General features: G+C 38.8%; 1 long non-coding RNA gene across 1 annotated transcript; it reads right to left on the bottom strand.

Moving 5' to 3' along the window:
• Positions 1-3,925: 3,925 nt before the first annotated feature.
• Positions 3,926-6,331, bottom strand: LOC129379654 (uncharacterized). The gene is made up of 3 exons (XR_008608220.1): positions 6,161-6,331; positions 4,177-4,223; positions 3,926-4,033 (listed from the first exon to the last, which is right to left on the bottom strand). It is a non-coding gene; the product is annotated as an uncharacterized LOC129379654 (long non-coding RNA).
• Between the last annotated feature and the right edge of the window lie 1,782 nt (positions 6,332-8,113).

Raw genomic sequence — 8,113 nt, 5'->3', positions numbered from 1 at the left:
TTAAAATTGGACTTTACAATAAACTTAAACCTTTACTAGGCTTCCTTTAATTGGAGTTTTACCACAAAAATAAATCTGGACCAAATTCAGTTGATTCACCATCGTTTTCACATAAATATGTTATAATTTACAGTGTAGATGGGTAAAATAATGAATGGAGGTTCTGTTTGGTAACAGGATGATGGATGACTCGGTTTCCAATGATGATGCAAGAGCTGATGCTGATGCTAAGCTAGCTGCCCAGAGGCCTCAGGTAGTAACTGCCCCTTCTTTCACACTTGCTGATGTTGAGATGCTTCAATCCTTTGCACTTTTTCTACCTGACTCACATTTTGTCCACTTAATATTGGATTTTTGTCAAATCTCACCAACTAAGGTTGAAAATGAAATAGATAAAGATTGTTCCTGTGTTGTCTTATTGTGAAAGCCTGTCCACTAGGCTTTGTGAAGCCCCACAGACAGTGAAAACCTTCCTGCCATTTCCTGCCAAAGGCCTGCTGCCTCCATCAGACCAGGCGACGGGTCGTGATGAAGGATTTTCAGAGGAAGCTCTGGAGCTCCAAATGCTGGCTGAGTTCAATCCAGAGGCCAATCCAGCTGCTGCTCATGACCAACACAACTGCTAAAGTCCAGGAAGGAACAACCTGAATCCCCAGCAGCCACTGAGGGAGAACCAGAGCCTCTCTGTGACGTCCATCAGACCTCCAAGATCAGACCTCCAACTCCACAACAACAGAGCGAGGAGGAAAACTTCACTCTACCAAGTATCAAGTCCTGCAACCTCTGACCCCGAAGAGGACATGGTCCAGTTCAACAGCTGGTTCAGATGTTTCTGAAAGGCTCTGCAACCAAAGACCTGCTGCTGGTCCAGTGGTCGAAGTGGAGAGAAGATTTGAACCATCACTGTTCTGACGGAGGCTGAACAATCCTCCTGAACAGATAGACTGTCAGTGCTCCTGTTTCTACACTTTACCTGCTTTCACATGGAAAATCTGCATTTTTTTGTTGGGTTTTTCAATCACTTACACTACAGACACTTATCTACACCTTCACTGAGCAAATGTAAGATTTTTGAGGGGTTTTCTAGAAAAGACATCATAATAATTTAGCTCTTTCTTGCACATGAATTTACTGGATATAACAAGATAAATGAGCCAAAATCAATTCAATTAACTGATGCAAAAATCACTTTAATCAAATTACATGAGATTAAAAAGTTTTTCAGATGAACAAATCACAGCATCATGAAGTTTCTTTTCTCTGTGTGACAGATTTCAACATCTCAACATCTTAATCCCAGTTTGTGACATTTGGTCTCCAAGCTGTCAGATTAGTGGAGATTAATCTGCATGGCAGGAAAACTGGGATGATGAATGGATGAATGCAGCTAAATAAATCAACTCATCGGCTCTCGTCCGGTCTCGACCCACTATCCTAATGTTTTGAAAGGCTTTGCCACGGTGACTCCAGTGGAGACGTGGAGGTTTGGTTTCCTGCAGGAGATTAAAGCCGAACACAGACTGGAGGAAACACTCACAGTTCTTAGTGGAAACAGACTTTCCTCAATTAACAGCAGAAGCTTTTGCTGTTATTATTAACACTTTTAATGGACCAAATTCCTGATGAATTTAGTCCAAATTTGAAAGTGTAAATATCCGTAATCAGTCAATACATCAATATTTCGGCCCAAATCTTCATATCGATGCATCCCCGTATGTAACATTTAGACTAGATTGTTTCAAGTGGGAAAGTAGGAAAACTGCATTGCTGCAGCATGTTTTAAATGTTGATGTTGAGGGTGGAGTGTTTGGTTGGAGACATCAGAACGTGAGACGGCGACACCAGCAGCCGGTCCTCCACCTCTTGGCTCTCGTACTATAATCATAAATGTCTCTGCTCAGGTTCTGCATGAGGGGAAACATTCATGGGATCAACGTTCAGCTTGGAGGCAACAGGAACAAAACAAACTGCAGTGAAACATTCAAGCTAGCAGAATAACCAGTAAAAACCCCAATTAACTGGTGGAAACTAATTTGGTTAAACAAACCTGTATTTAAATGACCCAATGTTTAAGATTATTTTGACAATTAATTGATTATTCTGCTGATTATTCAGTTATTGTGACGATTAATCAGATTTAAAATTGGCTCATCATGAAGATTTTTCATTTAACCATTTACACCTTTTTTATACAGTTTTATACATTAAAAGATACAAAAACAGAAAATTAAATCACTTGTTAGAATATATTTACAAAGTTTTTCCATCTATTTTAAACTTTCTAACTTATTTCCTGCAGTTACAGGGTGAGTCTTTCTTCATGATCTTTAAGGAATGAGAAGCTCAATGTTTTTATCCAACCTTGTTATTAATCAGTGAAATAAGTTGGAGAAGAGACGTTTGGTTCCTGTTGCAGCTCAGTGTTAATCTGTTTAATCTGAGAGATTAGCTCCAGTCTAACACTGCAATGAGGATTAAAAGCAGCCAGACAAGGTGAGGGACGGAGGAGAGGTCACCATCAGGAAGTTTGAACCTCTGCAACAAACTGCATTTAAATCCCAACCAGCTGCAGATTTTACTGTGTTTTGGGATTTCCAATTAAATCCTTTATTTTCCACGTTGGGTTGAATCAGGTGTGGCCCACGTTGGCACTGTGGCGGGTCATGTCCATGTTGATTTATTCTCAGCTATAAACAGGTTTACTTTTTGTTATCAGATGTAAAATATAGCAGAGATGCAGCGATCAGACCTTTTCTGTCCAACACTGATCTCCAGTTTTCATTCTGCTCTGATCTTCCAGTTCCTGGGATTTTTTTCTCCTAAGAGAAAAATGTTCTGCAGGTTCTGAGTTTCAGGTAGATGTTCTGAATGAAACAGAAAAGATTTAGATTTTCCCACTTTATGCTTCAAAGCATTGACCTCTGACCTTCATGGGATGGGAATGTTTTACTTCAATTAGGACTTTCTGAAAGGCAGAGTTGATGAAAAAATCTTTTAATGCAAATATTTAAATTTGAACAGGAAAAGAACAGAATGAGCAGCAAATGAACCAAATGCAGAAGAAAAATGTTTTTATTTAAAACACATGAAGAAAAACTGCAGCAAATTTACAAAAGGAAGATTTAATATTCAAATCTGACATGTTGAGAAAAATAGGAGCTGATAGAAAAAGAAAATGATCAGATTGAGAAAAACTGATCAATATTTCAATAAAATCTGATGGATGAAAGGAAAAAATAAGAGAAACAACATCTTGATATTCAGTGTGAAGCTTTTACTGGAAACAAAGAGAAAAACATGAGGATCCTGGAATAATCCTGGAATAATCCTGGAAAAATCCTGGAATAATCCCAGCTTTCATCTTTAAAGGACTGGAAGAAGAAAAAGTTTCCAATCAGAATCGTTTAACCAAGAAATAGATTGTAGAGACTGAACTATCTGTTCAACAGTGAGAGAGTTTCTCTGACAGGAGGAAAAACTTTAGTCTCTTTAAACTCAAATCAGCTCAGAAACACTGAAGAGGAACCAGAACTGGACCTCCAGACCCCAAATCCAGGAATCAGAGGTTCAGTGAATGTGGTGTTGAAGGTGTGGAGGAGGATCAGTGAGTCAGAGGAGACTCTGTAGAAGGACAGAATGCCAGCAGGACAGTCCACATACACTGCTACTCTGTGAGAGTCACAGGAGGAGGAGAGATGAGTTTCTCTGTTATTGTGCCTGACAGAGTAACCATCATCATCAGAGCATCTCAGACTCCAGGAATGATCATTACATCCAAACACACAGTCTACATTGTTTCCTTTCCTCCTGATTCTTCTGTAACTCACTGATATATGAACATATCCTCTCCACTCGACCTCCCAGTAACAGCGACCAGTCAGACCAGTTCTACACAGCAGCTGAAGATCATTAAATCTGTCTGGATGATCAGGATATGACTGAAACTCCTCCTCATATGTCACCTTCTTGTTATCTTCAGACAGTTTGAGTTTTCTGTTCACTGTGGTTGTGTCGATGGTGAGTTGACAGGAATCTGATGGAGAGAACAAACACAATCCAGCTGCAGTTATTGATCATTTATTGACACTTTGACTCCTGAATGAGTGATGTGACAGTTTGAAGATGGTTGAATGTGAGCTGCTTTGTTGTCATGAATCAGATGAAAAACACACTTACATTTCCTCAGACCTGGAGTCAAGAATCGGCCTCCAGCAGGCTCCACCCTGAAAGGAGGATGGGGGATCAGACCATCAGTCTCTTTCAGCAGCAAACATGGACATTACATGTCTCTCAGACACACATTGTCCTCCACTGAGACAGGAACAATCAGTAATGAACAAATTGCACATGAATCATGTTTTATTGTGTTTTCTCTCTGTGACAGTTTAGTTTAAATTTGTGATTCTATGCATCAGAATTTCAGGATGACCTGCGTCTCTCTAGGATCCTTAACTACAGTCATTTTCAATAAATTACAATATTTATGAAAAGTATTTCAGTAACTCGGCTCACAAGTTAAACACATCATACAGATTAATTCCCCACAAACTGTTTTAAAGCTTTTATTAGTTAATGATGATGATTTGTTGCTTAAAGCTCATGAAAACATTTCTGATCAGATTACAGATCAATAAAAATAATCAATGCAGAAATGTGGGTCTAGTTAAAAATATGTTTAATATCTGCTTACAACATTTAATTGTTTTATTTATTGCAGTCGATTTAAGCTAGAAGCTGTTAAGATTACATAAAACTCTCTAACCTAAATCAATTTCACATCCAAAACTCAGACAGCGTTTAGCAGCTTAACTTTCCTCTGTCCTTTTTTCAGATTTGATGGTTAATTTTTGAAAGTTAGCAGTTCATGATATCATGGAGGCAAAGGCACCAGAATCATTGATTACTTTCAACCTAACCAACAAATCAAAAAGCTCAGAGTGACTTGGATGTAATTTGTAACGCAACGTCTATAGAAATGTAGTGAAGTAGAAAGTACAGATACTGTAAAATGTAGTGGAGTAAAAGTTCCCAGGATTAAATCTACTTACGTACAGAAACATGAAAAATGTCCTTAAGTTCAGGAACAAAGTTCTTGTCCCAACAACAGGATCAGGTGAAGGACCTCTGCAGTCCCATGATGCTTCCTCTCCCTCTTCTAAACCATCTGATGGGCTGATATCATCCCTCTACTTTATCAATAAAATCTGATTCTTTCTCTTATTACCATTCCATTATTGATCCTAAATGTGACGTCAGAGCTGTGGATCTGGAATCTGATTGGTCGGATGGATATTTCCCTGGTTTTCCAACATGAAGGGTCTCTGCCTTTTTCCAACACGTTGGGAATTTTTCCCAAACTTTATTGAATATTCCCAAAAGCTTCCCAACTACTGGAAACCTGAACACATTAGTCTTTTCTTGGATCTGTCTAAAAGGTTTTATTGTTGTTTTTTAATTTCTACCAGTCAACAGAGCACAATTCTACTTTTTCACCATCATTCACTGCAATTCTTCATTTCCTCTGGAAAACAAAGGATTTCCATTCTCTCCTGATTCCTTTCATTCTTTGATCATTTTCCAGATGTCGCCCCCTGGTGGAGATCAAACTACTAAATGGATGAAACTGTTAAAATTCTCACTTTCTTTCTTTGCCTCATGAATTGTTTTTCTTCACTTTTTATGTATTTTATATTTTATTAATCCTGAAAGTTGTGAGTTTTGTTTAAATCTAAAGTTCTTTATTTTTTTTTCCCAGAACTTTAAACATCCATCTGACCAACATGGAGTTACTTTTATTCTCCTCTTTGCTTCTTGGGGCTGATTGGTCTGGAGCTCCATCAAATATTGTTTTAAAGTCTTTCTGCCATCAGTAGATCATCATGGAAATCTAACTGAACTTCTTTATTAATTTAGTCGGAGTCCCTATTAAGCTATTAGACCATCCCACTCTTTAATTTTCCTTGTGAGCCGTTCTTAGTCTGGAGAATATTCCAGAAAACTGGGTGATGATCTCTGCCTCCAGATGAGGTGTCTAAATATTTAATTATCAAATTAAACATTCAGCTTCAACTAAATGTTTCCCAGCAGACTGACTAAAGACATTTCTTCCTCTTCCTCCTCTATCAGACCTTCTCTGCTCCTGCAGTAGGTTCCTCCATACCTGAGAGCTTCCAGTCTCCAGTGTGGATCCTTCAGTCCAGTCGACAGCAGCTTCACTTCTGAGTCTCCTGGATGATTGTAGCTCAGGTCCAACTCTTTCAGATGGGAGGGGTTGGAGGTCAGAGCTGAGGCCAGAGAAGCACAGCCTTCCTCTGAGACCAAACAGCCTGATAAGCTGCAGACACACAATTCATCACATGATGAGAAAATGAGAACATTGAGGTAGAACCCAATGTCTGAACTGATGGATGGATGGATGGATTTGTAACATGTGGAATAAATAAGAAAGCCAACCAACCGCTGGGATCTGTAATTATGCTTCATTTTGCACCTTAGATGCATCAATTTGTCAAGAGCCCAGAGTTACCTGAGAGTTTCCAGGTTGCAGTTTGGACTCTTCAGTCCAGCAGAGAGAAGCTTCACTCCTGAATCCTGCAGGTTGTTGTTACTCAGGTCCAGTTTCTATGAGACTGGAGGACTGGGAGCTGAGAACTGAGGACAGAGCTTCACAGCTTCTCTCTGAGAGGTTACAGCCACTCAGTCTGAGGAGACAGGGAGGAAAATATGGTATTAAACAATTCATAATAAAATATTTTACTTTCAATAAATTATGTTTTTTTTTGAAAGACTGAATGAACTATCTATTGTTGCACATATTTATGTTGCCTTTTGTTTAGAATTGATTCAATTTATCCAGCCTTAAAGTTTAGAACTACAGGCAACAAGGAGGCTGGAAAGATAATTATAAAATTTCATAATTAACTAAATGAATTCAAATTACATTTTAGCATAAAGAGGAGGACTTTGAGGCTTTAGTGTATAATAGTATGCTCGGCTGCTGAAGTAAGTCTGTCTCCTTTACACTTAGTCCCCAGTGAGACACTTTGACGAGACAATGCACCAATATATAAATTGAAACATTGATATTTATTGATATAACTGCATTAACAATCTGTGTCCTTACAGAGCTTTGTTGGAGGCTTTAACCACTGGCAGCAGCCTCAGAAGAACCTCCTCTGAAGCAGAGTATTTCTTCAGGTCAAACACATCCAGATCTTTTCCTGATGACACTAAGATGAAACCCAGAGCTGACCACTGAGCAGGAGACAGTTTATCTGGAGACTTCCTGAACTCAGAGACTGTTGGATCTCCTCCACTAGAGAACGATCATTCAGTTCATTCAGACAGTGGAACAGATTGATGCTTTTCTCTGCAGACACATTCTCATTAATCTTCTTCTTGATGTACTGAACTGTTTCCTGATTGGTCTGTGATCTACTTCCTGTCTTTGTCAGCAGACCTTGTAGAAGTCTCTGATTGGTCTGCAGTGAAAGTCCCAGGAGGAAGCGGAGGAACAAGTCCAGGTGTCCATTTGGACTCTGTAAGGCCTGGTCAACAGCTCTCTGATGGAGAGATTTCATATAAGATTTATTAGGTAATGAAGATTTCTTAGATCTTTGTGATTCTTCCATCAGGTTGACCCCAGAGTTGATGAAGGTCAGATGAACATTCACTATCATAGTGCTTTGCAGTTACATTGTTACTATTAAAACAGCCATTAATATCTGTGTCACTCGGCCGTTCAAATCATTTAACAATTGGATGTATACATTATGTTGTGCCCATTGTTCTCAACGTAAACATGGTTTTTAGCCCTTGTTCTGTCAGATCAGCAGACGCTCTCAATGCATGCGCACTGCATCTATACACTGTCATCACCATACGGTTTTATTTCATCAGCAACATAGAATCATGATCTGATACTAAAACCACAACTGAAGTATTATACCTTGCTATTTAATACAGGAATGTTTTAGAAAGATTAAGATAGATAAAGATATATATAATGTACTTTGAGCAACATAAAGAAATGCGAGTTTTACTTCTTTCTTGCAGTGGAAGAAGTAAAGATGCGGCGACGTCCTTGAGAATCCAGTTTAGCTTTTGAGCTTGT

Source organism: Poeciliopsis prolifica, unplaced genomic scaffold (assembly GCF_027474105.1).
Source record: "Poeciliopsis prolifica strain line A6 unplaced genomic scaffold, Auburn_PproV2 SCAFFOLD059, whole genome shotgun sequence".
Classification (NCBI taxonomy): domain Eukaryota; kingdom Metazoa; phylum Chordata; class Actinopteri; order Cyprinodontiformes; family Poeciliidae; genus Poeciliopsis; species Poeciliopsis prolifica.
This window is presented reverse-complemented; position numbering and strand designations above follow the sequence as displayed.